The 14,166-nt window shown below is 42.0% G+C and overlaps 1 protein-coding gene across 7 annotated transcripts in view; it reads left to right on the plus strand.

The window, feature by feature from the left end:
- The window catches only part of LOC310986784 (transcription factor SOX-6-like), a 121,145-nt gene that overhangs the window by 15,939 nt on the left and 91,040 nt on the right, over window positions 1-14,166 (plus strand). For all 7 annotated transcript variants that reach the window (XM_083972848.1, XM_083972846.1, XM_083972849.1 and 4 more), the window contains exon 2: window positions 1,578-1,647. The gene's annotated coding sequence lies outside the window, so the exon portion shown is untranslated. The remainder of the gene's footprint in view (window positions 1-1,577; window positions 1,648-14,166) is intronic.

Genomic DNA, 14,166 nt, shown 5'->3' on the forward strand with positions numbered 1-14,166 from the left:
GAGCCCAGGAATGGTGGGATGGGGTGGAGGGTGGTGGGTGGTGGTGGGGGGGTTGGGCAGAATAACTGGTTCTACTGACATCTGGAACGTGTTCAGACGGGTCAGCCGGTGCCGCGGTGTGTGAACGCCACTCAGGGGATTCCAGCTCGCTGTCACTTCACTGGAAAGGCTTCTGCACTCTTTTTGACTTCTACAGGGAGAAAGAGACAGACAGAGAGACAGACACAGACAGGCAGAGAGAGACAGATAGACAGACAGATAGAGAGACAGACAGACAGACAGACAGACAAGTGGAGAAAAAGTTGCATCTTACAGAATTATTTGCACTAGTCTGCTTTCTTTTTTATTTGTTATCATTATTATTATCATAAGAACTTCTCTGAGTTGTTCTGGTCAGAATTTCCCTTAATTATGCCCAGAGAGAAAAATGCTTCCAAGAGAATCATTTGCTTGATTCAATACATGAATAAAAGATCACACATGCCCAGTGTTGCCTTTCTTCTTCATTGTTCTCAATTAGCCTCAAATTGTGGAATCAAAGGCGTGTTTGTATGTGCTCTTTGTACAACGTTAAGGCGCGGTCATGATGCATATAGTGCTGTGTATGTTCTGTTGCCTGTGTATGTGTGTATTTATGTGTGTGTGTGTGTGTGTGTGTGTGTGTGTGTGTGTGTGTGTGTGAACACAGCCTCTCTCTTAAACTCTGCCCTCATCCTGTTCAGCTTCTTTCTTTAATTAGCGGCCTCCCACTCTCAATTAAGACTGCCTCCCATCCTCTCTCAATTTGGGGCCCTCTGTCCTGAGCAGCATACCTTCAAAGCGGCCCATCGGCAGTTTGACCCCTTTGATGTTTATTATTTGTTTCTTAGGACCCCAGTTTAGCAAATGGCTGTTTGTAGTGTGTGCTGCTTGCGTGCGTGTGAGGCTATAATAAGGTCTTGACTCCAGGTTAGCCCTCGGAGTCGGAGCGCTCTGTTTAACCTCGGCATCCCAGGAATGGTTGAGCCATCCACTTGACGAAGGGCATTTTGTTCCGGCTCTCATCAGTACAGATTTTTCTTTTTTGAAAGAAAATATCAGGCATCGCTAACTGCATTAAGACCGATTGCGGACAGTTTTTTTCAACTTCAAAGCCCACGCACAAGAATCACTGTGTTTGTTGTTTGTGGGGCTTTGCGTGGCTGAGTCGGTGCCTTTGTTTGTGCAGCGAAAACTGCTGTGAGAGAAGTACAGTGATCCTCTGTTGGCGCTGCAGTGGTCTTCACACAGGACCTCTGTTCTGTCTTCAACATCCACTACAGAGGGACCTCAGGTGGGCCCGAGTGTATTCACCGGGCTCCAAAAAACACTTTCCAACTCAAATTTTCATACTTTGGCATAGCTAACGTGAAGAATTCAGTCAGTGTGCGTTAATTTTTTATTTTTTTTTCCTGGTTCATCTGAAATTTGGGTTTTGCTTGCCCAGGTTTTAAGAGTCTGTTCTGGATAACCTACAAAAAAGTATTTGAATCTGAGACACAAATATACATGGTTACATATAAGAATTGAGAATAATTCCTTGTTTTCTTCTTTTTCAGGTGACGTTCATGAATTTTAAAGTCGTCCGCAAGTGAGAAGAGGGTGTTGGAGTCGAAGTCTCTTATTTGTGTAAGTATGTATTTTCTGCTACAGTAAGATGGGTCTGCTTGTGTGTGGCGCGGTTTTGGCCCAATGCATGTTTACCTCCACCAAATGGCAGATAAGAAGTCCTAATGGAGAACACATTATTGCGTCCTGTCCTCTGAGCAGAACAGAGCAATTCATGCCGGTGTTTGAACATGCCACGCTTGGAACCAGAGGTTATTTTAGAAGAGCTGCTGCAGTGTGTGTGTGTGTGTGTGTGTGTGTGTGAGATAGTCCATGCTAACAAAACTGTAGCTGACTGTCCACTACCTCTCAGCCCCATACAGAACGCTTTTTGATTTGTTACACAGCAAATGCAGACCTCCACTCCAGTTAGTATTCTGCCCTGTGCACACTCAATAGCTGCTTTCACTCGGCTGAAGAAAGGGGTCTTTTAAAGACTCTCGCATGCAGGCATCACTCCAGGAACCTTTCAGCACCGGGACCTACAGTATGCCTTTTAATGGACTTTCGCTTTGTGAGCAATAAAGATTATATCTGGAGTCAAACGGTGCTGTAGGTAACACTAGCCCAAATTACGCTCGCGAGGCTGCAGCGGCCGATGGTTTCAGCAGAGGTGGTGGTGGTGGTGGTGGGAGGGGGGGGGCATGAAATGTACAGATGGGAGTGGTTGAAGAAAAGAGTGATCTGACCATCTGGCTAATCCCCCTGTTTAAGAATACTTATTAGCCCTCTCTGTAGTGGCCCTTGAGCCGTGTCACTGCGCGGTCAACAAGTGGCCTGTGTGATTCTCACTGTGGCGTCTCGCTTTCAGAATGGACAGATGAGCGTCGGTGTTTTGTTGTGGGTGATAATCCGTGTTGGTTGGAAGGTTTGTTGGCTTTCAAAGGCTCATTTGAATCATCTTGTATCACGATCTAAAACTGTGGTTTTCAAAGTCTGGGATAGCCACCATTCAAGAGTCACAATGTAGAGCTGTGAGGTCGGTGAAAAACATTGTTACTGCAAAACAGGGCTTTGCTTAAAGTCCCATATTATACAAAATGAGATTTCCATCTCTTTTTTTTTAAACGAAACAGCAGATCTAGGCTGCATATTAGTACTGGGAAAGTATTAAAACCTCAGTCAGAAGAGGAATGTATAGTCTGTATTCTGAAGCTGAGCCTTGAAACGAGCCGTCAGGACTTCTGTAACTTAGTGATGTCACAACAAAACCGTCACCGCTCTCATGCCCAAGCCCCGCCCACCAAGAACATTGCAGGATTTGGTTCACCTGAGCATTTTACCTGAAATCTGCTAAATTCTATTGCATCAGTCAGACAACAGCCAGCCAATCAGAAGAGTCATGTACTGTAGCCTTCATAGCCAGAAAGAAAATAATACTGATCTAGAACATCAATAAAAAAAGGGATCTTGGATGACAGATGTTTTTTGATTCTTCATTAGATAATATTTTAAACCACTAAAAAATAATGACCACATCACAGTAAATCATAGAGAAGCTCACCTATCCTTTCCTCTGTCTAACCCTGCGTTTGAAGGAAGAAATTATGTCATGATGTGGAGAAACCGGGCCACTTAGGCTCACTTTTAATTTCATCAAACTCCCTTAATTTCATCAGTTCATCTGGAAACTTGAAATCACATTATTGTGTCTTTTAACATGCAGTTACTTTTCAAATTAGATTACATTGCGGTGAGTTGACAGGTGGACCCTCATAACAAAATTACAGCCTTCATAGGGCACTGATCCTGTCGTGACAGCGGCAATTTATGGTATCTTTGTTTTACAAGGCTTTGGAAGGGGGACCGCCGGTGCTGCGTGTTGGAGGATTTGCAAAATCAAGGGCTTGACTCGAGTGTATATATCTAATGATCAGAGGAGCGGGCGTGTGCATCATCGGACAGCTCGCAAAATCTGTCTTGAAACAGGTTCATATTGGTTACAGTGTGTTTAACTGTCAAGCATGGAGAACAAGATCCAGATTTTTTATTTGTGTATCCAAAATCTGTTTAGTGCTGGATTAGGAAAACAAGATCACATGTGTTGCTCCAGTATGACTTTCATACTTGTAGATACAGGCGTTGTCATCTGAGATATAATACGCTGAACTCGCAAAGTCTTAAGTTTTCCATGCAACTATAAGCAGAGGTGAAGGCAAGAGTCTGAGAAAAGAATTCGGCCTACAGTAACTTGCAGAGCTCTCTTGTTACATATGATTGCTGTAATGGCAGTCATTTGCAAAGAGTTAGAAAAGTGAGCATACAGCAAGCAGCCATTGGGATGATTTGTGATAAAGTAATGAGCTAATGGCTTAATGAACCCACTGAGGTTACCTGTTTGGCTTCGGCACAACAATGTCCTCCTCTGCTCCGACCCCGACCCATCGTTGCTTCGAGCTTTTGTATGTGAACTTCACAGCGTTGTAGTGTAAGACAAATCAGTGCCACTAATGGGCAGCGTCTAACAAAGTTTGGTGAAGTTTCTCAGTGCTTAACCTTATGTTAACAGTGAGCTATTATCCCCCCCCCCCTTGAGCTGGGACATTTAGCTAATTGATCTGATTTGTCCACACGTATGAAATGTCTACTTAGGCCTAAAGTGGACAGAATGTCTTGCAAGTTTGCGGCAAGGAACTTATTTAACGGTGGGAAAAGAGGAGTCAAGTTCAGCGATCTGCCATGGCCACGCTTCAACTCAGCACATTCGTTCATGCGTGCCAGCTCGCCGGCACATGTACGACCCAGTACATATGTTTGTGTGTTATGTATTTAGTTGTTTGTCAGGCCGAATCTGTATCGATTTATTTGTGTTTGTGCTTGCGTGCATGTTTGTGTTTTGCACACTCATGCCTCATCAACATCCCGTCTGAGCCCCATCTGGTTTGTTTTGTGGAGGCTCGTGGAGCTCGCAGCGCAGCGCAGCGGAGCGGCCGGGGCTTTGAGGCAGAGGGCTGGGCCAGCAGCGGTTCCTTCCCACTACACATAAATCCACGGTGCGAGGCCCGCTGCCAGTAATAGTATAGACCGACCCTCGTGGCTACTTCCCAAACCACCCAAGCTCATACTCCACTTTCTCTCTTCTATTGCCCTTGAAATGGGGCCTGCTCTAAATATTATCTCCCCCTGTGCTTTATCCCTCCATTTATCCCTAAGTCGGCAGAGAAGAAAGGAGCCGTGGGGCTGAGTCACTTTTTCCCCTCTCTTCTCCTCTCTCCAAAACCACAGGCAGCGGCAGCGGCTTCCTGGAGATGAGCGCTTTTGTCTGTTGTGCGACTGCTGCGGCTTTAGGCAGATCCTCCTCTGATGAGGTAATGCACGGGCAGGCTAGATGAGGAGGCAGGGCAGGGAAGGAAAGGAGGGAGGTGAGGAAGGAGAGCAGCTTCAAGACCAATCTAAATATTTGAACCTTTGATTAGTCATCAGGGATCCTTTACAAGGAGGAAACTCCTTCACAACGCCCAGATGAGCAGTTTGACCAGTTATCAGCTACTGGTGGCTACTGGTCCGCTCCACACCATCATCTGTGGCTTCTGAAGAGTTCATTTGCAAAAGCAGATAACTCCGTTAGGGTTAGAAAATATTTGAACATTTTTAATTATTATTTACACCAGGTGATATCAGTCAAACCAAAGTTGAGTGGCTTTGACCAAGCAGATGAGACATACAAAAACAGATGTAACTCAAAAAAATAAAGCTTTATTGAAAACAACACTATGTAAAGAATAATTCAAAAGCATCATCTAATTTTTTTCAAAATGGCATTTATCTGCTTTTGCAAATGAACTCTTCAAGTGCTCCTTTACCTGAGGATGATAATCTCTGGTGATATTGTTTTCTAAACAGTCATTTTAAAGTCATGATGATTTAAAATCATTTTAAAAAAAGTATTTTAAAGAGAGGGTAGCTCAATATAACTTATGGAGCAATGGCGGCAAGCTTTAGGGTGCAATATGGCACAGAGGAAAAACCAGAAGTTCTCATTATTAGCTTTTAGTGCTTCAACATTTTGGAGTCAAACTCAAAAGGTCTGAATGAAAGATCATCAGACCAGACATGTGTCATTAATGATGGAAAACAGAACACAACAAGTGTTTCTGACAAGAGTGTCTCTGTGAGGCTCCAGTTGCCCTTACATGTGTCGCACAGCTGGATGTGACATTCATAAAGATATATGTTGCTGTTGTGAGTGAGATAGTGGTTGATGTGCTGTGAGCGGATTATAGCGAAATGATTTGGAGAAACACACATTTCCTTCTTTCCCGTCTGATGGCGACTCCAGCGCTGGCACATCACACACACACACACACACAAATGCACACAAGGCCAAACCCAGGAGTTGGAAGTGGAGGGAATACATACACAGGATTCTGGTTGGGCTGGGACTGAAGGGAAAATGTTGAAAATTGAGTAAATGTGTTTGTAATGTGCATTTAAAAAACACCTCAAAACATATAGTTTTAAAAGCTCAAGTCATTTTTATGCACTTCTATTACTAAAAAAATCACATTTGTAATTTCAGTAATTGCTACAAACCTCTAATTTATGAGAACACATGTGAAATCTTTTCTTCCAGCTTTCACAACTGTCAGTGTTGTGTAAAAGTCTCAGTTGTGTGTCTGCATGTGTGAGGTCTCTGTTGGGCTGCACCAACAGTCTCTCCACCAGTATTTGCTGATGTACTGAGGTCTTTTCTCAGATTTCTTGGGTGACAACTGTTATCTGCTGGCTCCTCAGGCCGCGGCTTCAGGAATGCCACAGGACTTGCTGACAGTCAGGATAATTGCTTCCTGTTTTAACTGTCATGGGTCACAGCAGTCAGAGGTCAGGGTCACTTTCAGCTGTTGTACTTAGATCATGGTGATCCAGCATATTATTCCCTCCAAATAATAAGCCTTTTTTCTTTTTCCTTTTTTTTTTGTGTACATTCTTCAATATAGTGCCGTAGCTGGAATAAAGTTGTTTGCAGCTGTTTGGCCTCTGTCAACATTTATTAAAAAAAAAAAAGCAGGGCTTTTAAATGGTTTGCGTCTGAATGCAGTGTCACCCATGTAGGTAGCGGGAGGGAAGGTCAGAACACAAAGTGCCGTCTCTGCAGCAGTCAGACCTAACACCTGTTTGTAAGAAGCTTATGGCAGCTCCTATTGTGTGAACGCTTTTTTTGCCGCTCACAGCTGAACACCAAAAACACCACATACTGTACTCGTCATTACAGTAAAAAAATAGAAAGAAAAAGAAAGAAAGAAAAAAACCCCATTGCATCTCATTTTAAAGCTGCCATCAGCAGAAATTAACTGTCCTTAATGGCTGCTGATTGCATTCCTACACTCTATCGTTAGTGATCGGTTCATTTAAGTACATGCTAGTATAATTGAGGTCTCTTCCTTGATTAGATTTGCAGCAGCTTTTAACAAAGCCTGCTCGAACTTAATCCGATGAATCCCCATTGTAGCGAGAGTTGAAGGATGACATCGCTCCTGGTTAGCTTCAACATCAACCGGGCCGTCCAACAATTAGGAGACGGCACTGATAAAGAGGCTGGACGGTGGAAAAGAACGAGCAACTTCTTCTCCAAGCTCACAACAACATAACAAGTGGACCATTGAACATTAATTTACACCATGAATTAGCTTTTTTACTGTGAGACGAGACTGTGAGCTTTTGCAGTGAGTTATTATATCCATGAATTTACGTTCAAGGTCTCCTTTAAATTTAAAGGGATAGTTCACCCAAAATTCAAATTTCCTCCTCCGTTCCTTCTCTGAGTTACGGGGGGGTCCACACACCAATATTTGTCCATATAATGGTTGTGAATGGATACCAACTTTCTTCGTCCAAAAAGACACACCAAAAAGCATCCAAATACCTCCATAGTGCTCGTCTGTAATGTCCCTCTTGTATTGAAGCCCCGACATGAGAAATTGTTCCGCCGGCACAGGAAGAGCAGTGAACTGAGACACTGGGAGCTTCCGCTACAAACAAGCTTAAAATATAGACTTGTTTAATTTTTTTCGGAACAATTTCTCATGTCGGGGCTTCAATACAAGAGGGACATTACACACGAGCAGCATGGAGGTATTTGGATGTTTTTTGGTGTGTCTTTTTGGACTAAGAAAAGTGGTATCCATTGACAACCATTATATGGACAAATACTGCTGCGCGGACCCCCCCCGTAACTCAGAGAAGGCACGGAGGACTCTGAAAATTCTCACAGCTCTTAGTCGACATGAGGATGAGTAGATAATGAGTGAAATTTGAATTTTGGGTGAACTATCCCTTTAAATTTAACAGTTAACATTGTTATAATTTGCAATTAGATGTGACTGGAGGACAGTCGTCTCTTCTCTCAGTGAGGAAACATGGCGCCTGGTTTAGACGTCCTTTAGTATCACGCAGCAGACTGGGCCGAGCAGCCCAGCAGTGTGTAGCGGTGTGTGTGTGTGTCTGCTGTGGCTGCATTCCCCCAGCGACACCTGCTCATCCATAATCACAGTTAGAGACTAACCTGCCTCCTGACCTGTGGCTGTGTGTCGCACACTCAATCCTGTAATCCTCTCCTTTGTTCTCTGTCACCATCAATTAGTCATGTACCAGGAGTCAGCCTGAGGAAAGTGTGTGTGTTTGTGTGTGTGTGAGGATACAGACAACCCTAGTGTAATTACACTTCACAGTTATATCCATGTATTGATAATGTGATTAACTATCAAAGTTATTTTATAACAGTTGTAAATTTCTAGTTTTTCTAGTTTAAATATAAAAAAAATGTTTTGACTGTTGTTTAGTGTATTTTTAGAGAATATATATATTTATATACAGTATGTATGTGTATATATATATATATATATATTGAGAGAGAGATGAAATTATATATAAGTAAATAATTAAAAATTGAATGAATTAGTTGCTGCCTTCAAATGTTAGAGAATAACTTTTTCCTCTAATTTATCATCTACTTAATGTTTAAAAAGGTTTCATGTTAATGTTTATACTGTGATGATATAAACTGAATGAAGTCATGGTGTGAGGAAGAAATCCAGTATTTTAGTTATTTTCTCACTGACATGTTTCTTTATAGGAATGCACAGTATACTGTATGTCATTAGTCTAACTGATCGCTCCAGATCAGTGTCGAGATTAAGAACAGGAAGGGTTTTTACTGAGCCACGGTTCTTTCTCTGTCTTTATCTCTCCTCTCCATCACTGCTGTGTCTGCAAACCCTCTATTCTTAACAATAGGATTTCATGCTCACTATAAATAGGCCCGAACAAGTTGGAGCTCACCTGTTCAAGCTGTAACTAATCCAGAACTATTTCTATAGTTCCCTTGAGGTTTGACGATCCGGGGCGTAAGGTGCCAGGGGATGAGCAGGCATACTGGTACGCTTGAAAAGAGCGAGGGAAAGAGAAAGAGAAAGAAAAAGAGAGAGCAGTAAAAAAGAAAGAAAGAAAGAAAGAAAGAAAGAAAGAAAGAAGGGAAGTAAACGGATGCAGGCCTACTTTGTAAAGGCACATTTTGCAAATCAAAAACTGTTGATTGCTGTTTCAGGATGTGCGTTTGGACTGTTAATGTAATGCATTGAGCCCAGTCATTTAGTCTTGGCAGGACAGGAATAGCAGGTCACAGATGGTGGAGTTGTGTGCTCGAGGTGCACTTACACAGAATGACTTTATTTGACACCAAAGACAGACTGCAGGCCCAACAATGGCTGATCTGCGGCGCGATAAATGCACTTTGATTCACGGGGGGGGAAACAATACAGCATTATGCGGTGCCTGGGACGCTTAAAAGACGGGAGGAACTGTGACGTGAACACGAGCCAAATTTATGTGTACATGTTGAAGAGGGCAAACAGCTCCAGAGTATGTTTGTCAAAGCCCTTGGATGAGGCTGAAGGAATACTTGGCCGGCGTTCAGATGCTGGATCACTCGCTGTTAATAGACACAAGTTTTGATGCCGTTGCCAGTTTGTAGTTATTAAAAGATATGTGTTTAGACATGCAACAAAAACTGTGGCGCACAAAATATATATTTATATATACAGATGCAAATGATTTATCATCGAGGTGCTATTAATTTAACCTATGGAGTCTCACTCAATAATTAATATCCATTGGCGCATGACCCTATATGTCAAACAGTAAACAGCGTGTCTCATAACTATGTATGAGATCTTGTAGTCAGCTAATATATAGCTGAAAGGCCCAGAGACAAGCCCTGGGTCTTAATAAATCAGCCATATCCGATGAACCCCCTAATTGTGATTTACAGCCTTCAAGCCGAGTGCTGCGATGGAAAAGAGACATGGCTTAAAAGAGAGAGCGAGAGAGGATGGGTGTATGCAGCGAGCAGAAAACGCAGCTTTCTAGAAAAGCGCTGCTCCTTTCCAGCAACTGTGAAATTCTTTGTGAGTCTCATGAGTGCTTTTGTCCAGATATGATACTTAACGCTATATAAAAATCAGAACAGCTGGATGAGTAACCATTACAGCCACAGTCCAGTCCAGCCATTTCTACATTCACCCCCCCCCCCCTCTCTACTCCAGGTTCTCCTCTCAGACATGTGTTTGTGTGTCGTACTGCGAGTGGTCAGTTTGTCGCTGCGATCGCTCACAGATTCTTCTCCTATTTACTCCAAAAGCTGTAACTGAAAACATGCGGGGTGCTGTTTGTGCGCCAGAATGTTTTTCTCATTAAAGAGCCATCAGCGTCGGCCTTCTGATGAATCATTCCTACAATAGAGGGACTACTGTTGGAAATGCTACTGTGGTGTTTCAACTAAGTAAAAAGAAAAAAAAAAGTATTGATATGAAAGTTTAACTGCCTGATGCACAAATGCCAGACTCTCCACCCCCACCTGAGTTTTAAATATTTGCCCTAATTCAAGGTAAAGGACACTGGATGCCTTGTGTAGTATACAGAGACTCTGACCTCATTATCACCTCTCTATACTGTGACAGTGTGTGTGTGTGTGTGTGTGTGTGCTTTTACATGCGTTTTACATATACTCCCTTATGGAAGCATGACTTATTCACTGTCGTAACCTCCTCCTTCTCAGCCACCGCTGTGAACTGGCCTGAGATCTGCCTCTTCAGTCCTTCTGTTTACTGAGCATATAGGCCTCTTGTCCGTGGGTTATCAGATACATCTTATCAGCTAACACATAACTGTTTCAAATCACACAGCCCGTTTCCCATAATACACACACATACAGTCAAACACGCTGGCGTACTATGCGCTATAACGTCTGGCTTCGACGAGAGCAAGGGACAAGCCGTGGAAAGGATTAGCCTGGATTGTGACAGCTCGACATGCCGAGGGACACTGACATGCCTCCCACCGCCGAGCAGGACAACTGCTGCTGGGGAGGAGTTTTCATGCTGCTCAACTGCTGCTTCAGCATTTACCTCCCATTTAGTAGACTCTCTTAAAGATTTGGAGTTCAGCGGTAGACAGAGCTTCAGTTGTACTGTTATATCATCATTAAAACAAACCAGGATGTGACAGTAAATGAAGACAAATGTGAGTTGAATTTACAATTTTAAAAACTTTTTACTGCTCTAGCTACAGAAGTAATGTTGCAATGCAAAAAGCAAAAAAAAAAAAAAAAATCACTACATTAAAAATAGCAAAAGGAATAAATAACATTGGTTATCAAAAAGCAGTACTAAAGATTTGACTGCCTCTTGATCTAATTTTGTTGTGGTACTCTAACTGTAAAACCATCTGGGCAAGAGTGTCACACAAACTCGTGATGTGTAAAAAATGTAATTACATTCCTACACATCACCACCCCCCCCCTCCCTGACATTTTTGTATATGTGGCAGAGTTATACACTGCCAAAATGAGGGGAAATTAAATCTTGTGTTCTGAGCACAGATGACTTGTTAGAACCATCTGCACACATTACGCATTCAGGCTGGTCAATAATTGAATCAAAATATGTTGTTTATTGACCGACCAAAAGTAGCATGCCTCTGAATAATGCAGCCGTTTCATGCTAACAAAGCTGAGGAAATCCTCAAAGCTCTTTCTCAGATAGGGAGCGAAGTTCATTGTCAGAGGATAGAGAGGCAACTGGGATTACAATGGGGGCATCCAGTGAAACAACTTGTCAGTCCTAATCTGGGATTAGCAGGCTTTTGCGCCTCCTGGGCGTTCTAAAAGCCACCTGTTTGGATGCTCCTGCAGATGATGTTACACCCTAGAGCTTCTTGTTTGGTTCTAATTCTTTTGTTTAAAAAAATAAGACAATAAGATTTAGTTTTTCCATCATAGAAATGGTTTTTAAATGCAGATCTGTTTAAATTTCCTATATCATATATGGGCTTTCATTGATTCTATTTTTCTGGTCCTTGTTGTCCACCATGTCTCAACCCTCAGTACATTCCTGTACATTAGCTGCATTTTTGCACTGTAGTGATTTTGTTGTAACTTGAAATTGTGAATGATCTACTTTATTTTATGTTTGTCAGCAAATTGCAAATGGAAATGAAGATCTAACATTTAGTATAACAGTTCCCTACTTTTTGTCAGAGTGATTTGGTCCCTCTGTGCCATCATATCATCTTAACTCAACATTCTCTGAATTATAAATGTGAAGCAGACATGGACAAATGTAGTGAATTAACAAAGCTGAAGAACAGCAAACATGGACGGATGGTGATTGTTCTCAGCTGCGGTGAAGACCCTTGAGTCCTGTAATGATTTATTGAAACTCACTTTTTTTTTTTTTTTTTTTTTACCACTGCCAGCCTCAGGGCTAATGCAGTCACTCTGAAAAATGTGTGAGGGCAGCTGTCATACTGCCACAGGCTTCTATCATGACTTTCTACTGTTGATTTCACCGTGAAATAGATTTCCAATGACACTTCTGAATCTTAACCCTTTGCTCTCATTCCTTAATCTTCTTAATCTCTTTGACATTTGCATAGTAAGCATTTGCATCCTATCCTCCTTTCCTGTACCTTTACATTGTACTGTGTTATGTATTTTAAAATCATTTTATAAAAACATAAAATGATCTCTGTTCTGGAAAAGGGCGACCATAGTTTTGCCTCTTTTCTGAAGATAATAGGCTTTCCTCTTGTTTACAGCTTGTGTCAATATACGTTGGTGCAGCAAGGCTTAAAACTTGTGTAACAAGCTTATATGTGCATCACAGTGGCATTATGTTCATCCCCAAAGAGGTCAAAGCTTGGTGTGATAATTAGGATCGTAGCTTGAAGTGAGAGGACAGGTGGCAGTCTATACATTAACCTACCTCCTGTACGGTGTCAAATAAAGAGCACGGCACACTTTAAATGGGAACAGATCAGAGGTGGAAAGAGGTGAGGAGAAAGAGCAATAGTAGAGAGAAGGACAGCTTAGTGTTGTGTAGAGATTTTGAATGAAGAAAAAAGATGTACATGATCTTTTATATAATTGTTGATGGACTGTAAGACAAGGGGGGAGTTGTGGGTTCTCCAAGTGAAGCTGCAGTTCCCGTCCGGCCTCTGGGGGCTGGCTCCAGAAGGGACCAACTCTAATTGACCCCCATGTTAAAATAGCCGACTTTACAGCTTAAAAAAACATATTTACAGCCTGGTACATTTTATTTTTTTGGTCTCTACTGATAGTTTCCATCTCTGTGAACGCTGTGGCAGGGGTGGGGGGATGTTTTGGTACCACAACCGTTTTAGTATTGTTTACTCTTCAAATTTGTGCATAAATTACGTTGAGTGACAGGTTCACAGACAGTTACTGGCTGTTAATTGGTTGCTCCGAGTTCAGTGGGCGGGTTCTTGGCCGGGAAACCGCCGCACCTCTCCAAATATGGAAAGTAGACTCCACCTAAAATCCAAGATGGCGCAGTTCAAACCCCCGTAGTAGGATCACAAAACTGACTCCCCCAAACCAATGGGTGACATCACGGGTGCTACGTCCATTCTTTTTACAGTCTATGCTGTAAGCTCCCTCCTTTCTTTGAAATGGAAATTATATTCCTCCTCAAGAAAACTTTCTCGCCAGGTTGTGGAGATGGAAACATATTCTTTAATCAGAAATTAAACTACTGTGTGAAGGCTTACCACTGTCACAATGTGTCACAGTGTGTCTAAACACAGATGTTGTGTGGTATACTTTTGAGGAATCACTTCACCTTTACTTAAGGCAAAGTTAAATATCAGTAATATTTTGAAAACTGAACCCCTGAGTATTGTGGAATAGTTGCTGGAGTACCTCAGGGCTCTTGTCTTGGTCCCCTTCTATTCTGTGCTACTCTTTACTACTTACTCTGAATTCATATACTACAGCTGTGTCGAACAATTCCTTGGGTAGGCTTTTCATTTTTATTGTCATGCCAGGTTTACATAGATGTCGAACTCTACTCCCACCAGAGATTAGCATTAATGAAAAATAGTAAACATATTATTATTAGGAAATTACATTATATTATGAAATCATCTTCATCATCTTGGGATGTAACAGTTTTTTTAGTTTGTTTTTTTAGCTTTCAACATACAAAGATGCTTCTGTCAATTCATTATTTAAATGTATACAAAGCA

Source organism: Trachurus trachurus (genome assembly GCF_905171665.1).
Source record: "Trachurus trachurus genome assembly, chromosome: 6".
In the NCBI taxonomy this organism is placed as follows: domain Eukaryota; kingdom Metazoa; phylum Chordata; class Actinopteri; order Carangiformes; family Carangidae; genus Trachurus; species Trachurus trachurus.